Raw genomic sequence first — 22,050 nt, 5'->3', positions numbered from 1 at the left:
AATAGGGATTTCTGTTTTCTTACTTTCAACAAAACTAAGGGAGGATCTAAATGAGTTGTGAGCTGATAACAATAATTTGATGATGACTAAGACATTCCTTTTGGTTTTGTAACTCAGACGTAAAATATGAAGTAATGTTAAAATCCAATCTGCTTTTATCTGAATCCAGTTTTTAATGTGAGCTAATTTCTGCAGCAATTACATTCAAGGCTGATGAAAAGTGTTGTATAGGTCTAGCAATAGCTAAAATTAACCTATAGATATCAGGGTAATTGAAAAAATAAAGTTTCTCCTGTCTCTTAAAGTGGTACATCCTCAGTAAAATTTTTCACTTTAATTTTATGTTTTAAATTATTTGGGGGCACCTGAGTGGCTTAGTCGGTTAAGTGTCTGACTCTTGATCAGCTCAGGTCATGATCTCACAGTTCATGAGTTCAAGCCCCGTGTCAGGCCTATGCTGATAGCACGGAGCCTGCTTGGGATGCTCTTTCTCTTCTTTCTCTGCCTCTCTCTTTCTCTCTCTCTCTTTCAAAAATAAGTAAATAATTTTTTTAAAAGAAAAATTATTTTTAAGAATTTGTATGTCTATGTCATTTGGATCAATTGTGTATTAATTTTAGTTTTATTAACTTAATCTAGAATAAGTTTAACAGTGTATGATATTATTAAATAATAACGAAGAAATTTAATTGCAATTTATATGTATATTTTTATGGGGAATTATGATAGGGTTCCAAATCTTAGACTTTTAATTATATCATTCTAATATTAGAATAAAATTTCTGCATAGGAATTAGAATGAAAATAATTCAAATATAAAGAGGAATAAAAAATAATATCTAATTCTTAAGAGCTTATGCCTATATTGTTTAAAGGGAGGTGATGAGACAGAGTAGATTTTTCAAAAATTTTTTAGGGGATACACAAGCAGATTTTTGAAGAATTCACACATCAAAATATGTATTTTCCTGTTTTCCTGTGGCTGTTAAGCCCTAATTCCCTTATCTTAAACTAATATTAACTATAATATCAGTGGTAAAAAAAAAATTCCCTTGTCCTATAGGACTTTACTTGTAAACAGTGATAAAAAATAATCAAATACCTGCATAAAATACAACATTGTCAAATAGAAATAAATTGCATGTGCTACACATGTATACAAATCAGCAAAACTAAAAGTTAGAAAACTGGAGTAAAACCTCCTTGATCTATTACTAGTCGCTTAATTTTCCAACTCCCAAATTTAACCCATTTGTAAACATTATTTTAGCAAAATACTCAGCTTTTTGTTAAAAGAAATCACTGTTGGCAATTATTTTAGTAGGTGCTTACTAGATATCACATCTAAAGCAGCTTATTAAACTTTTTTAAAAAATTTAAATTCTTGGGGCGCCTGGGTGGCGCAGTCGGTTAAGCGTCCGACTTCAGCCAGGTCACGATCTCGCGGTCCGTGAGTTCGAGCCCCGCGTCAGGCTCTGGGCGGATGGCTTGGAGCCTGTTTCCGATTCTGTGTCTCCCTCTCTCTCTGCCCCTCCCCCGTTCATGCTCTGTCTCTCTCTGTCCCAAAAATAAATAAAAAACGTTGAAAAAAAATTTAAAAAAAATTTAAATTCTTTTTTATTTGTGTACAGTTGATACACAGTGTTGCATTTGTTTCATGTGTTTAACTTAGTGATATGACAAGTTTATACATTATACTATGTTCACCATCAATATAGATGCCATATGTTCTGTTACACTGCTATTACAGTATCATTGACTGTATACCTTATGCTGTGCCTTTTTTACCCATGATTTATTCATTCCATACTGGAAGCCTCTAACTCTCACTCCCCTTTGCCCATTTTGGCCACCCCTACCCTCTTCCCCTCTGGCAACCATCAGTTTGTTTTCTGGGTTTATAGCTCTGATTCTGCTTTATAGTTGTTTATTCATTTGTTGTTTTTATAGATTAGACTTATGAGTGGAATCATATGGTATTTGTCTTTTTTAATCTTAATTATTTCACTTAGAAAAATACCCTCTATGTATGTCCATCCATTTGTCTCAGATGGCATGATCTCTTTCTTTTTTATAGCTCTGTAATATTATATTATCCATTTGTCTATTGATGGACACTTAGGTTGCTTCCATACCTTGGCTGTTGTAAATAATGCTGAAATAAACATATGGGTGCATACATCCTTTCAAATAAGTATTTTCATTTTTTTTTTGGGGGGGGGGGGTAAATACCCAGTAGTGGAATTATTGGATCATATGTATTTCTATTTTTAATTTTATAAGGAACCTCCAGACTGTTTTCTACAATGGCTGTACCAATTTATATTATTGCTTACAGTGTATGAGGGTTCCTTTTTCTCTACATCCTAACAAATACTTACTATTTCTTGTCATTTTGATTTTAGCCATGCTTGCAGGTGTGAGGTGATATCTTATTGTAGTTTGACTTGCATTTCCCTGCAAATGAGTGATGTTTAGCTTCTTTTCATGTGTCTATTGGCTATCTGGATATCTTGTTTGGAAAAATATCTATTCAGGTCCTCTGCCCAATTTTTAATTGGATTGTTTGTTTTTTTGGTGTTGAATTGCATGAGTTCTTTATATATTTTGGATATTAACCCCTTACCAGATAAGTCATTTGCAAATACCTTCTCCCATTCAGTAGGTTGTCTTTTTGTCTTGTTGTTTATTTTGTCATGCAATAGCTTTTTATTTTGATATCATCTCAATTGTTTATTTTCCTTTTGTTTTGCTCACCTTTGGAGACATCTAGAAAAATGTTTATATGGCCAATGCCAGAGAAACTACTGCCTGTGTTATCTTCCAGGACTTTCATGGTTTCAGGTCTCACATTTAGGTCTTTAATTCATTTTGAGTTTATTTTTGTGTATAGTGTTAGAAAGTGGTCCAGTTTTGTTCTTTTACATATAGTGGTAACTACATTTTTCCAAGCATCATTTATTGAAGAGATGTATTTTGCCCAGTGTATATTCTTGCTTCCTTTGTCATATATTAATTCACCATATAATTATTGTGGGTTTATTTCTCTGGTCTTTATTGTGCTTCATTGATCTCTGTGTCTGTTTTTGTGCCTGAAGCAGCTTTTAATATTTAAATACAGTCTTCTTTTGTCCATGAAACAGAGGTAACTATCATAGGTATATGTGTAAGAAAGCATGGAGAAAATTTGCCAACAATTAAGAGGGCAAAAGTCAAATTTGCCTAGAATTAACAGTTAAGAGAGGCATAAAACAAGTTTCCTGAAACTAACATGTTTTTCATCAATTGTTATTAGGAACATATATGATGACATTTTAAAAAGAAAATGTTAGGGGTGCCTGGGTGGTTCAGTTGGTTGAGCGTCCGACTTCAGCTCAGGTCATGATCTCACGGCTCGTGGGTTTGAGCCCCATGTCGGGCTCTGTGCTGACAGCTCAGAGCCTGGAGCCTGTTTCAGATTCTGTGTTTCCCTCTCTCTCTCTGACCCTCCCCTGTTAATGATCTGTCTCTCTCTGTCTCAAAAGTAAATAAACGTTAAAAAAAATAGATAAATAAAAAGAAAATGTTATTTGGATTACTGCTTACTTTATTTTCTCATTTTTAATAAAATAATGCTTTAGAAAAATAATGTAAATGTTATCTACTATTGAAACATAATATTTTAAATAAATCTATGGTTAGTTACCTTTATATAGTTATATAGTCATAATTATCTTTTAAAAAAATCCATTTGTGTTGGGAACTAGACCACCTAAGATCATTTACTTAAAAAAAAAAAAAAAAAAAAAACCTTTACAGATAAAACTGTAAATAATTACATAACTTCATTTTTTACTTCTGTAAATGCATTCAGATTAATTTATTTAGGGCAATGGCCAACACGAGCAAACCGCTTCCTTATCAAACAACTGTTTACCTTGCAAGGTTCACTACAAGAACTGCACTTGCTATGACTACCAATACTTAACTATTATTTCACAAACTTTACACAATCCCAGTCAATTTAATGCTTGGGAAGATGGACCTCAAATCACTAAATCCCAGGCCCCAACCCTATGAAATTCTCCTCCCATTTCTGTCTTCTGAGATAATACTGACTGTCAATATGGCGCTCTCTTACTGCAGTGAGTCTTAACAAATGATAAATTTTATATGTAAGATGTTATTCACAGGGTAATGATATGCAGGAATCTCATCAATGTATAATTTCATATCATATTTTCCTTTGGTTCCTACCAATGATTTTCTGATTATTTAATATTTATGAGCAGACAACTGAGATCAATTAGCAATATAGGAAATTTAATTATTTACATATTATTTACATATAACTTTTTAAATTGAAAAATTTTATCTATTAAAATTAATCTGTCAAACATCATAATTAATCATTCTTATTATAATGCCATGACAAATTAGCATACTCACTACTTTTCCCAAATGAAAATAAGTATTTTTCCCCTTTATTACAGAGTCATTCTTAAGTTCTAGTTTTTCTATTATTATATTATCAGTCATTTAGCCTCTAAATCTACATCAACATTAAGACACAGCTGAATATCACAAATACTATACAGAAGATTTTACCTCCAGAGCTACATCACTGTAACTTCTGAAAACATGGCAACTCTCTGTTGTGTTTCACTGCCTTCTCCCCAACATGGACCCCATGTGATGCATAGATATCCCTTTTTCTTCAGTACCTGATGTAAACACTTTTTTAAAAAATTTGACCAAGATGTAGGACAACTGAAAAGCATTACTGTAGTTTGCTAGTAGATGACACAGCTAGGACATTCAGCTCTGAGCCTCAAGTCCCTGGGTCTTAGCAACTAATTTGTTAAAATTTCAAGCACACTTTCTGTAACTTTTCAATGTTGTATGTTGATATTTGTGCGTTTGAAGACAAAACGTTATTCCAGACTGTATAGACTATTTAACAGTCAAGGGATACAGATACAATTTCATAGTAATGGGTACAAATTTGTGGTTTGTCCTAGGAGAGATTAATAGAAGTTAGAGTAGTTAGGAAGGTTATTTACAGTTTGTTTCCAAGAGTCCAATGTTACTGCTATAGAAACCTCAGAGTCCTTCTTTAACTTTATATTTGGAGCTTTCTATTCCCATATAGTAGTAAGACAGACCAAATTATTATGAGAATGAAAGGCTCTATGCTTGCTCCTAAGAAAAAGAAAAAAAAAAGCTCCATAAACTAATAATAGGATTTGAAGCAGAGAAAAAAAACCTATGGAAAGTATAATTTATAATTACATTTATATTATTTAAAGGTTATGCCAAAATCTCTATCTTGTCTTTGATCATTGATGTCTACCAGTTTATATAAAGAGGAAAAAAATGTATACATTAAGGCAAATTTTTGGCATATATTTTTAAATTTCTATGTTAAGCTAAATTGGTTGTATATTTAAAATGTTTTTCTGCATCAGATTGCTGATATAGTATAAATCAAAGAAAGGATAGTCTGAATCAAGAGTTCTGAAGGAAGCTAGCCATGATATTCCACTTCAGGTACTGAGAAATGTCAAATACTCTCTGGATACTTTAACGGCACTGGCATTTATCCTGTGATAGTCAAAGAAAAAAAGACTAAACTTTCTCACAGTGTTATTTCTACCAATGCTTCTCCAATACAAGGAACAAGCCAATAGTTTGCACCAATCCCACGTTGAGCAAACCCAAAAGCCTTTCTTCTGTGTGTGTGTTTTTGTGTGTACACGTGTGTGCGTGTGACTGATTCAGAATCTTCCAAATAAAGCATCATGATTTGACTTACTTTTGTGCCAGAGTAGACAACATTTACTAACACTGAAACTTTCCCATAATTTTAGATAATAATTTTACAAGTTGGTTGATCAGAATAAGGTAACATATAAAGTTTGTAGCATGTTATTTCAAATTGTCACTTTTAAACAAATATCTGAATCATTCGAAGATATAAGTTCCAGATATTATGGATTGGAAACATTGAATTATTTTTCTATATTTGAATTGTTCTAAAACCTGTTTCTTGGAATGTGTGTGTGTGTGTGTGTGTGTGTGTGTGTGTGTGTGTGTGTGTAGATGTCTTTCCTAATGTATTGCACATGTCACTATAAACATTTTTAATAAAGCTCAAAGCATACTGCAGAAAAATGGCAAGAACTATGGTGAGGTTAAATGTTATCCATGCTGCCTGAGATTTTCTAGTTGGAATCACCTCTGAAATTCCCCAACTTTTAAGACGGTGGCCCTAGCATAGTAGCATCTGTTCACATACACTTGCTTAATATTGTTCTTGCATTTGTTATGTTCCATAGATGAACTGAAAAGATGGGGAAAATATTTTCTGCAATGTGAATTCTTTAAACTGAATAATCTAGAAAGAGAAAGGAAACAAAATTAACGTATGTTTAGAAAATCTAAATTGGCCAGCATGGCATGGTGGTACAGTGGGTACTAATCACCCCTATTACTATTCATTCCTAAATTTGGCAACTTTGCTGAATTGACTAGTTTATGACAATTCCAGTAATGATGAAATTTTTTTCATCTCTCTCATGTGATGATGATGATAATTATATATAATAATAACAACAATAATAATGATAGCATAATTTTAAAGCTAACCTCACTAATCTCTTTCTACAGTAATTATTATATATTCTTTTCCCCTTACTGATCCAACTTCGGATGGTGTTAATAGGAGGAAAATATAAACATGCTTCTATGTGATTACAAAATGACACTAATGGTTTTGACTAGAACTAGGTCTTAAACATGCTCACATATTCTCTGTATGTCATACTGGACTGTATTCTTGGAAGAAAAGAATCTATTTCAGGTTTCTGATGAGGCTGTCAACCTCAAGCACATGATTCTTGTTCTTTATCTAAAATTAATAATGTAACTTTGTATAATTATATTTTGAAATGAATCCATCTCCTAGCTGTCCATGTTATATGCTGATATATCCAAGAATTATATGTGTGTGTGTGTGCGAGTGTGTAATTTTAGAGTCACTCGGAAAGTGCAAAAATCTATTATATGACAATATCCTGCATTGCATTTGTAAAATGTAGGCTCAAAATTAATCATCCATTCTGAATTTAGCAAAATTATCAGAAATACAAATAGAAATATTAGATATCTGTTGTATATATGTAGACATAAATCCAGACTTAGATATCAGATTGATTTTAGCAGATGTTGATTAAAACAAAGATAGTTCGATCCACTGTTTATATATTTGCTTACAGACGTATCTAAAATATTACTTCAAACAACTTTTCTGTGTATTTTTTTTGCCATGAAAGCACAAGAACATAATGGTAAATTGTGCCAATACTTCTAACAATATGCATTTATAGTTATCCTTAATAAAATTAAATATTTAATTATTGTTATTTATACTTAAGGATAGAGCAAGACACTATAAGACCTTAACAAACAAAACTACAAATCAGGGAAGTATAAGATAAGTGTCAAGAGCAGGATAGAAAAATTTTCTATTGAAACTGAAAGGGAGGGGCGCCTGGGTGGCGCAGTCGGTTAAGCGTCCGACTTCAGCCAGGTCACGATCTCGCGGTCTGTGAGTTCGAGCCCCGCGTCAGGCTCTGGGCTGATGGCTCAGAGCCTGGAGCCTGTTTCCGATTCTGTGTCTCCCTCTCTCTCTGCCCCTCCCCCGTTCATGCTCTGTCTCTCTCTGTCCCAAAAATAAATAAAAACGTTCAAAAAAAAAAAAAAAAAAAAAAAAAAAAAAGAAACTGAAAGGGAAAAAGGGCTGGTAGGCCTGCATATGAAACACTGAAGCAGTCTCAAAGAAAACAAGCAATGACGGAACATTCTGGTTTGAGTTGAATGTAATATTGCTTCCTTAGAAAATACCAAATCAATAGTATAGCATCAGGGCTTCTAAAGGCCTGATATAATCCATAAAATGATACAATGATACAATGATACAAACCGTAAAATAATTTTAAAGAAATACATTTAAAGTGATAAAAAGTATATCACTCAAGAGCAATAAAGCACAATAAGTTATAATTTGTAACCCCCAAATACCTTTATAATATATATTAAGAAGCACACTTTATATTAAACAATGAAAATTCAGATAGAATAGGAGTTAGTGAGTGGTAAAATCTTCCTTTTCATACATTGTCAAGTCTCACTGATATTTTGGAGAGAGAAAGAAAAAAAAAGAGAATAAGAGAGTTCGTGTGTGATAGTCCACATTCATTACTTAAAATCAAATTCCAATTACCATTAATTTCATGTATGGGTTAAAATAAGTAATGGAAGGAAGCCAAGAGCTTAACTCAAAGTTGAGTTTCTTTTTTTTTTTTTTTTTTTTTTTTTTGATAAAGGTCACTTTATTTTTTTTTTTTTTTTTTTTCAGGGTGATTTATTTATTTTTTTTTTTATTTATATATGAAATTTATTGTCAAATTGGTTTCCATACAACACCCAGTGCTCATCCCAAAAGGTGCCCTCCTCGATACCCCTCACCCACCCTCTCCTCCCTCCCACCCCCCATCAACCCTTAGTTTGTTCTCAGTTCTCAACAGTCTCTTATGCTTTGGCTCTCTCCCACTCTAACCTCTTTTTTTTTTTTTTTTGTTCCCCTCCCCCATGGGTTTCTCTTAAGTTTCTCAGGATCCACATAAGAGTGAAACCATATGGTATCTGTCTTTCTCTGTATGGCTTATTTCACTTAGCATCACACTCTCCAGTTCCATCCACGTTGCTACAAAAGGCCATATAGTTGAGTTTCAAAGTGCATCACAGCCTGATATGGGTCAGATATGCTCTCTTAAGTGTTTTGCTCCATGAGGGAAGTCACAATGTAGGTTTCTTCCTTACTCTGTCTCTGTCATCTCCTGGTTTTTTACTTTCAGCTCCTTAGAGGAGAGAGAGAGAGGAGGTGGACATTCATGGTGGATATCTCAGCATCTAGACTTGTAATGTGCAACATTTCTACCTCCATTTTTGGTACTACTTTGATGTAAGGTAGCAAATAGATGCAAGAAAATAGGGTCTCCCTATATGTCCAGGAAAGAAATAAACCATACAGCATTGCCTATGTTGATTTTTCTTAAGCAAATGTGACGAGAGTGAATAAATATTGTTATTTTGATCACCCAGCATCCATTTCTCCTTATAAAATTGCTTTCTGTGTTTAATGTGAGGTACAACATTTAATTCATTCTCTGTCATCCTTGTAGGATAATTAATCAAAGCGTTGTGTTTTTTCACCATGAAACCCAAAGTCCTGCCAGATAGTCTTCCTATTAAATATTTTCTCATATTGTCATGTACATCAGAGGGCAAATATGGTAAGTGCCAACTTATTCCCTTTCCAATGTATTTTTGAATCATGAGAGAAATGGTTTAAGGTTAAAAGAAAAACTGGGATTCATATATTTATTTTGGTGATGATACCTGGAAAATATGGTTAAGTATTTCTTTGTCTCTAAATGTTTGCCTTTGCCTGATTTCTGTCTTGGTTTTCATGTTTTTCCTAGACAAAATATCCTGGTATAATAATCCATAATGTGAGCTAATCTACTGATTAGCTCTATGAATCTATGAATAATTTTCTCATTTTTTCCTTAAATAAACCCTAGTTCTTGTCTATTGCTTATAACCCAAAGAACCCTAATTTATAAATCAATATTTTTATATAAAATATTTTGCCTATGTACTAATTAATGATACATTTTAATGATCATTATCTGGATTATGAAATAAATGTGAGAGAAGATGGTTTTCATGATTTAATTTAATAGATAAACACATTAATTTGGTCAAAGGTGAGAACCACTAAATCAGAATGTATCAGCATTTTTGCTGACTTTGGTTCCTATTTAAAAAATGAGTTATTAACTCATATAAAAATACCCACTTACTGAAATGAGTCTTCATTATTTCTCATGTTACTGTCATGGTGCAATATTATGATATGCAAACATAGTTAAAATTGTCAACATTATGTATATGAGTTTAAAGAGTAATGAACATATAAAGCAAAGAATTATCCTTTGTACTGCATGTAACATCCTAATTCAGGAGAAGACAAACTTCTTCTGTAACAGGCTGTGTATTTTCAGCTTTGGCAGTCACGTAGCAGCATTAGGCCTACTCAACTTTGTGTTGTAGCACAAACGCGGTCTTTGCTAACACATACCGGAATGAGTGTCACTATGTTCCAATAAAACTTTATTTGCAAAGCAGACTGCCCTCCAGGTTTGGCTTTTAGGCAATACTTTATAGATACTTGTCCTAAATTGTCAAAAATTCCCTTTTTAAATTTATAGCTTGAAATATGCTTTTAATAATAATGAAATAATAATCTTATCCAAATACTCATCAGGGCAGATAGTCTAATCGACATTTCTGCCATCACCACCTACATTAATAACAACAAATCATTAGAATACTAAAACAATGACCAAAATAGCCTCATAAGTAGACCTACCATACAGATAATATTGCTGTTCTGTACCTCTAATAATTAATTGTAGAAATAATCTATTTTAATTCAAAGTATTATTTGTACTAAATCTAATTATATCTTAAATGTGTGTAAAATATAAATTTTCACATTCAATGTTGTGAGAACAATGTTTCAAAGTGCTTCCATTCATGTACAAATCTACATATAGCAGAAATCATTTAGATGAAAAATATGCATACATTTCCTTAAGGAATTCTATTTATTCTCCACCCTTATTTTACTTTAAAAGAGGAGAAAGAATGTGCAAAACTAAGGGAACAGAAGAAGAGAGGAGGAAAGAATTTAAAGTAAGAAAAATGTCTACAGACCTCATTTCTTTCCAAAGGTAAACATTCAGCAATCTCACTGATTACAGTTATTTTAGTGGACATGCTTGAGTGCATGACTGCACATAAGATAAAAAAAAAAAAAAATAACGTGCTACAATGTCTTAAAAAAAAGCCATTACATATGAATTATGCAGAGAATCCCATTTAAAGATGACATAGTAGAAGTATTTTTACTCAATTTCTCCAAAACCTAGTGGAGAAAAAAGTTTAAGAAGGGGAAAAGTGTGTCTTTAGAAATGAAAGGAGATGGTTACAATTTTGCCTACAAACTGTAGCATATCTCAGACCATCCATAACATGGTATTCTTTAAATATATGATAAATATGTTGATATTTTGAACAATTCTATGAAGGCAAAGTAGAATGCTCACCTTATTTTCTCGTAAGTATAATACTTTTGAAATACTGGTGTATTGTTTCAAAGAGGCAAAGAAAATGGGGAAGACAAATTTTAAAAAGGAAAGGAAAGGAAAAGGAAAGGAGGGAGGAAGGAAGGAGGGAGCGAAAGAAAGGAGAGTGAGAAATAATAGGACAAGGAAATGGATGCCATCAACATGACATTTGTTTTATGGGAAGAGAAAATACAGTGGAAAAGAAAAGGCTGAGCCTGTAGAGACATAGATCAATATCACAACAGGAGGGGATTGAGTCAAATACTAAATCTTTCTCCTTTTGAATTTCAAAAGCTTAGAATCCCTATATGAGGACACTGACAGAGTTGAGGCAAAGTGGAATCAGGCGATGCAGAGAAAGCTTTCATTTCTAGAGCCTGTGATGTAAAGATCAGGTGGAGTCACTGACTCTTTAAGCACCAAAACTGAGTACAGGTCTGTTCAGAAAGATAGAAGAAATAACCAAGTGGTTGAGAATAGGTCTGAGAAAAGAACTCAATTCAAATTGTTTCTTTTACTTTTAGTATCCAACCACCCCATAACCTATTTTTTAATAAATACTTCTCATCATTAAATTATTGACAATAATTAGAAAACAACACAAACTCTCTGCATATATTTGGGGGAAAAGGAACATGCGTTAATGAAAGATAATTATAATCTTTCAGAGAAAAAAAAATCAACCAACTAAATGTAGATTTTAGGAAAAAATATTTCTAAGGAAACAATACTATAAAAATAACAAAACTAGAGGTGCCTGGGTGGCTCAGTCGGTTAAGCCTCCAACTTCAGCTCAGGTCATGATCTCGCAGTTTGTGTGTTCATGTTTTGTGAGCTGTGTTCACAGCTCAAAGCCTGAGGCCTGCTTTGGATTCTGTGTCTCATTCTCTCTCTGCCCCTCCCCAACTTGTGCTCTGTCTCTGTCTCTCAAAAATAAGCAAATTAAAAAAAAAAAAAAAAAAAAAAAAACTAAAAAAAAAATAATAACAAAACCATAGGGGTGCCTATGCCATAAACATTTGACTCTTGATTTCAGCTCAGATCATGATCCCAGGGGTGTGGAGTTGGGCTCCATGTTCTCAGCACAGAACCTGCTTGGGATTCTCTCTCTCTTGCTGCTCCTCCCCTCCTCATGTTCTCTCTCTCTCTCTTTCTCTCTCAAAAAAAAAAACCCTATAGAGAGAAAAATGTATATTGAATATAGTATTGAGAAAATTGTAAGAAAACCAAAAGAGATAAAGTGAAGTTGCAAATTTTTAATGAAAAATAACTAAAAACAGAAAAATAGAAACATTACAGAAATGAAGTTCAGTTATAAAAGAAGTAACATAAAAAAAAAAAATTTAAAATGACCAACCTAGGGAGACAATGTAATACCAGATACAACAGAGTAATAGAACAGATTAATTTTTTTTCCTTGAGGTACTTTTTTGGAAGGCCAAAAAACTTTTTCAACATATTCATCATTTTTTTCTTGACAAAAATAACAAACAGAAAAGTATTTGAAGGTATAATAAAAATGCTTCTAAAATCCTGAAATGACACTGCATTTCTCATGCGCATAACAAAAATAAACACCATGACATAGTCTGGTAGAGTCACTAGACAACAAACTCTAGTAAACTGTGTAAACAGCAGCAAAAATCATGTGTATCTTCATGCAGGCAACAACCACAACAGACAGATGTTGAATTTCGAATTCATTTAATATTAATTGATGACTGTAGATATAAATAAAAATACGTTACACATTTTGACAATATAAAAGTGATGTTATGATGTATTTTGGGAAATGGGCAGTGTAAGTCGATAGTGTGAGATGTCAACTCTGCAATAATTTCTATTTTATAGTATAAAATTTATAGATACAGCTAAATTTGGAACAGATAGCACTTAGAGAAATAAAATGTCTGATTTTTATAATCTCTTTAAATTTTGGATTTTTTAAAATATGTACATATTTCTTGTTAAGAAAGTATGTATCTGAAGGGCACTTGGGTAGCTCAGTCAGTTGAGCATCCAACTCTTGATTTCAGTTCAGGTCATGATCTGCAGGTCATGAGATCAAGTCCTACGTCGCACTCCTTGCTAAGTATACAGCCTGCTTAAGACTCTCTCTCTCTCTCTCTCTCCCTCCCTCCCACCCTCCCTCCCTCTACCTCTCTCCCCTCTTGGCTCTTCCTCTCTAAAATTAAAACAAAAAAAGTACTTATCTGAATTTCAATAGTTTCTCCAAATTCTTTTTTGTCTCACAAAGAAATGTTAAGCGTTTGAATTTCTTCTTCATTTTGATAAGCAAATATAACCCAAATGTGGTTTATTACACTATACTAATATGTAACTCTTTATAGGTAGGGCAAAATGTCTATAGTGGTACTCACAAAAGGTTTAGTATGATTATATGTGAGTGAAGAGATTTCAAGTTATGTTGTAATTCCCTTTTCACTTTTTTCAAGTTGCTTGTTTTTTTTATAAAAGTCATATATTTATTGAAAAATAAAAAGTAAACTTATAAAAGACTATGGAGGATTACTCAGATATGTAGAAATGCCTCCACTAGGTCAATTGTTGAAAATAGTATACTAATGTTTTTGATTATATGTCCTTGGCATTCTTTTTCAATGCTGCTTGAGTAACAAACAAAAGAGACTTAATAAACTTCAGAATTCACATTGGATATAAGCCTTTGTTCCAATTAGAAGCACAAATATCACTTCTAAAAGCATTATTGTTGTGGAGTTGTTGAGTTTATGTGGCTTTTTTCCACACACCACTCTTTCATTTCATGAGAAATGTGAGGAAGAATCAGAAACATCATTTCGGGGACTTAAGTATTGTAATTATGGAAGTAACAACTGATGTTTTAAAAAAATTGAAAGATTAATTCAATGAATATAAAAAGTACAAATCAAGCTGGGGTAGAAAAAACTATCACATCCTAGTTCAAATCAAGTGTATGTCTATTCACATTATCTGTTAAGATCATTGAAGTGAGAAAATTATACTTTATGACGTTGCTAAAATTATAGGCCCAACATTGATGATGAAACTCATGCAATAAAAATATTTATGGAATCAGTATCGATATCATAATCATCTGGCATGAACTCCAAGAAGTTTGGTCCTGTACACAATTAATTGTAACACCTTTCACCAGTTTCAGAGCATAATTTAAATCCAGAAAGATGTACAGATACATTGACATTAAGTTGTTAAAAAAGGAACTAATTATCAATTCATGCATCATAATTGTATACCTGATCGAGATTTGGGATATATAAAATATGAAATTTTAAAACGCTAGCAGAAAAAGAGAGAGAATGGGAAGGAGCGAGAGAGGAAGGAAAGGCAAGGCAAGGCAAGGCAAGGCAAGGCAAGGCAAGGCAAGGCAGGAAAAAATTAACACAGCTGTAACAGCAAATGGGTTTAGTATGAAAAGAGCAGTAACGTAGTGTCTTGCGGGGGAAATCTCATCTGCTGTAATAAACATCAAGGTAAGAGGCTAAGATGAATTTGAATGATTTTTTTCTCTCTAGAAAGAAAATTGAACAAGAAAGTTGTTAATCACTACTGGTCACCTCCCCTGCTGTTATGCAGAATTGTTCCAAAGACTTTCTGGTTAAAAAGCTATTGGTTAGAGATTTATGTAACATGTAAATTGGGATAGTAGCAGATACATTCTCCGAAGGTGTTTGGAGTTAAGCTCTGAAGGAAGAGATTTTGTGAATTTTATGAGTATTTTTAGCTTTTCATCTCTCAGTCTGAGTGTAATATATACCTATCTTTTACTTTCCATTAGGCCAATGAAATTTGCTATTAAAAATGAAGGAAGTTGATGGTAGTAGCTATTTAATTTGAAGCTGGGAGTATATAGATCTTAGGAATATAGCATTTTACATAGGAGTAATAAATGTCACATTCTTTTCAGAGCAGAAAAGAATGAAAGAAAAAGTACTAGCCTCAAATGAGAAGACTTTTTTTTTCTTCAAGATATCTGATCTCATATAGTTGCTTAAATCAAGGCAAGAAACTTCAAAGTTAAGCAAGCCCTCAAAGCACTATGCTATCTTGATCTTGTACTCCAGTCATCTGCCTATTGATAAAAGAAACTGTAGGATGAAGGCAATTCCATTAACAGCATCACAATTTTCTAAAGTTTTTACAAGCATACCTTTTCAGACCTTTTCTTTCATGCATATTTTATATATCCAATGATGAATTAAATTTAAAATACAGTCAGGTACTAATATTCTCCCATTTTATTGACTTGCTTCATTTTGACTTTCAATACAAGTGATCATGTTCTATAATGAGATTTGACTTGTGCATGGCATTGTGGTTGTTCACAGAAGGGCTAAATCATAGAGGGTGGATTTATTGCCCTTAGTTTTAAAGCAACAGCCGTTTGCTGTTACAAATTTGAGGGATTCTTGCCCTCAAATTTAAAGGATCAAGTTTAAAGCTTCAAATTTGATTCTCCTGAATTGGTGTTGATCAAAGCACCTAATTTTTTCTTTATTTTAACCTAGTTTAGGAGCAAATTTAGATTTGAAACAATTTTTACTTTGTGAATCAGAGGTATTTTGGACAGACATATCCTACTTATCCTACAACAAAGGAGTCAGAGTGATGTGAGTGGGTAATGTAACAGTTTATATTACTTAATAAACAAAATTTAAAAAGTAAACAAGAAAATAATAGAACTGTAGCATAATCAGTAAAGTATCTTTTCATTGCTAGTGGATTTTAAGATCTGCCATAATCTGAAAAGCAGTGTTCATATAATAAGGAACTTTCTTTTTTACCCATATTCTCTTTTTTTCCCTACATTTCCAGTTGTTGGGTGGAGATATTTAACAAAATAGGGCATAGGTGATTGAATCTTGATTACACACAGCCTTTTAAGCAATGTCACAGGGGTTAATCAGCTAAACTCTCAAGGTTTAGTTTCTAGTCCAGAAGTAATGATAATATTTCCTCTCTAAATTTTCTTTCTATACCTGCAGATTATATCATATATATAAAAAACTATTTATATGAATATCTATTATAATAACTGATACAGTGAGTAGTGTTTTTTAATACTGTAATTTTTAAAACAATCATCTTTAAGACAAATTCAACTTAGTTTTCCTATCCTTCTGTGACCACATTCTGTTTCCAGACATCAGATCTTGTGTTTTAGTGTATGGTGGTGATTCTTTTAATCAAATATTTGTGTTTAGAATTAGTCTTGAATGGCTTGTAGAAATCTGCAATGAACTTGGGTTCCTAAGCTGGAATATGTATAAATTCTAGACATAATAATTCTTCTCTCAGAATTAATAAAAAATAAATATTAGATGTCAATTTCAATATTAAAAAAAAAACACTTATTTTCTATATTCCAGGTGGGGCAGTGTTTGGTGCTGGAGAAAATAGGAAATATTTCATAAGTTTATAATTATTGTTAATGTCTGTTTATCACATATGAATTGTGAATTAAGCTTTTGGGTTTAGAAAATAATAAAAGGAAGGGGATCCAGATGAAAGAGTGAGAGAAGTTTGCCTTAATTTATATTCCTAAGTAGTGTCTTTTAGGATCCCGTGCTTTGGTTTGGAGCTTTTTAATGATCATTTTAATAAGCTACTAGTCCCCAAATTTGTGTATTTTGTTTCTAGTTTTGAAACACACACACACACACACACACACACACACACACACACACACACACCAGGAAATGATGGAGTTTCATGATATTTTACCCGTTATGATTTTGGTTTTCCTATTTTCTAAATAAAATAAGAGTCAATCCAAGCTATTAAATGATCTTCTCATAGTAAAATAGAATAAAATCAATATATGAAGTGCTTCAAAGAAATAAAGGAAAAATTAGTTTTAAGAATCCTAAAAGTCACCCAACACCTTGATAGTACATTATAAAGGGCTGTTCCCCTAAATTTCTCTTGTCAGAATACTGTGTTTCCTCTATTTCATTTTTCACTATCCAAGCCAAAGTATGTTCATTTTAATAGATAGGACATTTATTGTCTAACATATTTAAATTTATATTTTGATTATGTCTTATTGTGGGACAACTAAGTATTATTCATTTTAGGGCTCTGTGGCAACAATGGGTATTTTTAAGAAAATCAATGTGTTGTCAGTGTGGTAAAACTTTAATAGTGAGCATCTACTGAGAGTGTCAGATGAAAGCAGTTCAGTGCCTAGACAGAGGAGTCCACAGCAGATAAGAACTATCACATATGAGAACCTAAATTGAAAATTTTGACAGATTCAAGCCTGTTTTATTTGCACCGCAAAAATTCCACTTTGTGGACAGATATTACATTCTAGGGGAAAAAAAGTTATTCATCTTGACAAGAAATGAAATGGATTAGTTTTACTTTAGACCTGAAGGATGAAAATCCATATACACCCACATATAAGGACATACTCTCAAAGAATCTTCTGAATTAAAAAAAGTGTGAGGCTATCCTATTTACAAGATATTTGTCTGCATTATGTTTATCTGTTAATTTTGAGAAAATCACTGTTTGATTTGAAACATCAGCTTAGTAGAGCACGAACTGTGCAGATACATAAAACCTGAGTTTTAACACAATTTAATGATTACGTTTCTTAACAGAAAGCCCTGCAGCTCCAAATATGTTGAATTTAATCAAGAATGAAACATGTAGATTGTAAAGCAATTTCTGTTCCATTCTTTAATTTCCACTGTGTCATTTTTTCATCAGTCCAAAAATGATTTAACATATGCTTTTTTTAAATGAAATAATTTCTTTTCTGAATAATATAAAACCACTACATGGACAGTACAGAAACTTTCAAAATACAGGAGAAAAAAAAAGGTGAAGGCTAAATTTACCCAAGTCCTTCCTTTAAGCCCATGGATACAAATGAAGTCACACGAAGATGGTAAATCTTATCTCTATGGCAAAGTTGTTAAGATTTTCTTTCTCATTGGATTTATTGTGTACACTTAGGAGAATCCCAAAAGCATAGCTCATGACCCATAATCTCATCAAGAATTTTCATCATAATTCTTGTTTTTAGTTTGTTAAACAGTTTCTCAGTTTGTAGCTCATCTCTCAGATCTCCCAAATTCATACAGATAGAGGGTGGGTCAGCTGATAAAACCAAGTGAGAGGACCAGTGCTCTACTCTCATCATCAGTTGAGATGAGATGAAATGAGTTACATATTCCCATCCATACACATATATTGGTCAGCCCATCAATGAAACAGGCATGACCTGTTGCAGCTGGTCCTCAACATAAGGTACTTGCAACAACAAAAAATATATAAATCATCTACAATGCCACCACCTAAATATAACCATTCTAAATTTTTGTGTGTTCAATGTATTATTCTATATATATGTATATTTTTAAATAATTGCTTATATTAATATTGTATTTCTTGTTTTTGACCTAAATTTTATGATATGAATAGTTTATTAGGCCTTTGTATATTTAAGATATTTTAATATATGTGTAATGTTTCACTGTGTAACTATATGACAGTTTATTTTACATTTTCATATTGTTTATTTAGGTCGTTTCCCAATGCTTATTATTATTGATTTCAGAAAGCTATGAATATCTTTATGTATATAATCTGCCTCATATTTTTATTTAATTAGAATTGGTTTTTAAAAGGGGATTTACCATGAGTATAGGCATTTGAAGGTTTTTGAAGTTAGTTTATGTTATTATAGAGGTGAAATGAAAACATGTGCCAACACAAAAATGGGCTAAGAAAATATTTTACATTATTCATAATAACCAAAACCTGGAAATAAACCAAATGCCTATTAATCATGGATGAATACAAAATCTTATACTGATACTGTACTACTCAGCAACAAAAATAGGAAAGATTTCTGGTACCACCACCTACATGAATGCATCTCAAAAGCATTATGCTAAGTGAAACAAGCTAGACGCAAAATACTACAGTATGATTATATTTGTATCATTTTCTCAAAAGTCAAATCTGTAGTTGAAGTAAGTAAAACATTGGTTGTAGGACATTGGGCTGTGGGTAGGAAGGTATTGATTACCTAGAAGCAAGAAGGAACTCTTGGGAGGTGGAATCCTATACCTTGATTTTGATGTTAGCTATCCAAGAATATAGATTTATCAAAACACAGTGAACTCTGAACTTAAAATCACTGAACTTTATTTAATGTAAATTATTTCTTAAGTTGATTAACCAAGAAATGAACCAATTGTGTGGGTTTTTTAAATCAATAATAAACATTTCACCCAACCTAATGGATATCCCCAACCTTTTCCTCAGACCCATAATAACTAGAAGTAAAGCTCAAGAATAAGTATATTTAAAAACTTCCCATGGACTCCCATTGCTATTTCAAACATATGTATATAGTATCTTACATATATACTTCTGCTTTCTGAAAGACACCATATGGATAATAAAAAGATAAGTTTGAGAGTTAGAGACTAGGAGAAATATTTATGAATCATTTGTCTGATTAATAATTTGTATTCAGTTTATACATATTATTTTAAAAATATTCAAAACTGAATTATAAGAAAACAAAAGACCCAAATATTTTTAAAAGCACAAAAATTTGAATAGGCATTTTATCAAAGAAGATACATAAATGGCAAATAAGCATAGGAAAAGATACTTAATATCACTGATTATTAGCAAAGTACAAGTTAAATCAAATTAAAATAATAGTATATGCTCTATACACCAATTGGAATAACTTCAACCAAAATATGAAGTTTCATACAGAGTCATACGGAGGAACTGGAACTCTCAAACCTGGTCATAAGAATATAAAATGTTATCAACACTTCAGAATCCCCAAGAGGTTTTTTTTTTAATGTTTATTTTTGAGAGAGAGACAGAGACAGACAGAGTGTGAGTGGGGGAGGAGCAGGTAGAGAGGGAGGCACAGAATCTGAAGTCAGTTCCAGGGTCTGAGCTGTCAGCACAGAGCCTGACACGGGGCTCGATCCCAGGAACCTGTGAGCTCATGACCTGAGCCAAAGTCGGACACTTAAGCAACTGAACCACCCAGGTGCCCAGAATCCCAGTTTCTTAAAATGTAAACAGGCACCTCCCACATGATCCCATCATTGCACACCTGAGCATTTACCCAAGGGAAAAGAAAGCATGAGTCTATACAGAGATGTATATACAACATACCTAGCAGCTTTATTTGTAATAACCAAAATTACCTATAAGTAAATGGATACACAAATTGTCCTATGGCAATACAGTGTTACACTACTCAGCAATACATGAGGGCAATATTAATATAGAGTACGGTATGGGTGAGTCTTTAGTTATGCTGAGTGTAAAAGACCAGACCCCCCCAGAAAATGTCATACCATATTGTTTTATTTATATAAAGTTCTAGAGAATGAAAAGTAAACAGTAGTGACAGAATACAGATAAGTGGTGTCTGGGGAAATGGGTTTCAGCAATGGTAAAAAGGAGGCATTATAAAGCAGCACAAGAAGACTTTGAAGGTGATAGATATGCTTAGTATCTTGATTATGGTGATGGTTTCATGGGTACACACACATGTCAAAACACCAAACTGTACACTTTAAATATGTGCAGTTTACTTTATGCTCAACATACCTCAATTAAAGAGGTAAATTAAATGCAGGAGAAAAAAAAACTCCCAGGTTTTCTGATTATTTGGCTGATTTGGAAACCAATAATTCAGTAGTCCATTCTGTGGGATTTCACTTTTAAGAAATAATGAGTATTTCAGAATGTTTTCTTCCTCCACATTTTCCCCAGCATGTCACTTGTATTTAATTATTTTAATAGCTATGAATTTATCTGAAATTGCTTTGGAAAGGAAATAAATTGGTTTCAAAAGCAACCAATGATTTATTAGCAGGTGGTGACTTAGTAGCTGATAATTCTTTTAAAATCCAGGCCAAAATAGTGATATCAAGTTATTAAAGTTTGCACTTTTAAAATGTTAACCTTTATAATCATTATCTAAACTGTATATCTTTGCTAAGTTCCATAACTCCATACATTTTTATTGTTCCAACCTATAAAAATATAATCTGTTGTTGTGATGCATGAAAATGGACTTTACTGGTTAACTTGTTTTTATCTGATAGCTTTCCCCAAGGACCTGTCTTATTTTATTTTTACTTTTTTTATGGGAGGGGGCGGAATGGTGTATTTCACTTGTGTTCTCTTTAAATCTTATTAGAGTAACCCAAGTTTGCCATCTTTAAGTCATAATTTCCTCCTTGACTCAGCTACACATGAAAATGTAGTTTGGGGGTGCCTGTGTGGCTTGGTAAGGCAAGGGTCTCACTTCAGCTCAGGTAATGGTATCAGGGATCATGAGTTCAAGCCATGCATCAGGCTCCACACTGGAAATGAAGAGCCTGCTTGGTATTCTCTCTCCCTCCCTCTCTCTCTCCCCTTCTCCCACTTGCGCTCTTTTTCTCTCTCAAAATAAATAAACTTAATTTTTAAAAAAAAAATTAATTTGAATTTACTGCAAAAAGCATAAGCATGCAGATAAAAAAAATGTTATGAAGACTGTGTGTGCTAAGAAGTTTTTAAGATTCCCAGATTTCTACTAATACCTCACAACGATATGTTTGGTCTGTGATGGCCAGGGGAAGATCAAAGTTATAAGAAGAAAAGCTCATCAAACTTGACATATCAAAATAAATTCATTTCATTTCAGTTAATGTTTTGTTTCAGAATAACAGCAACTGGCAGAAGACCCTTGCCTCTAAATATTTAAATGAGAACTCAAGATGAGTTATTAAGAAATATAGAAAGATAT

Source organism: Puma concolor, chromosome A1 (assembly GCF_028749965.1).
Source record: "Puma concolor isolate L17-30 chromosome A1, mPumCon1.1.hap2, whole genome shotgun sequence".
NCBI lineage: Eukaryota > Metazoa > Chordata > Mammalia > Carnivora > Felidae > Puma > Puma concolor.
This window is presented reverse-complemented; position numbering follows the sequence as displayed.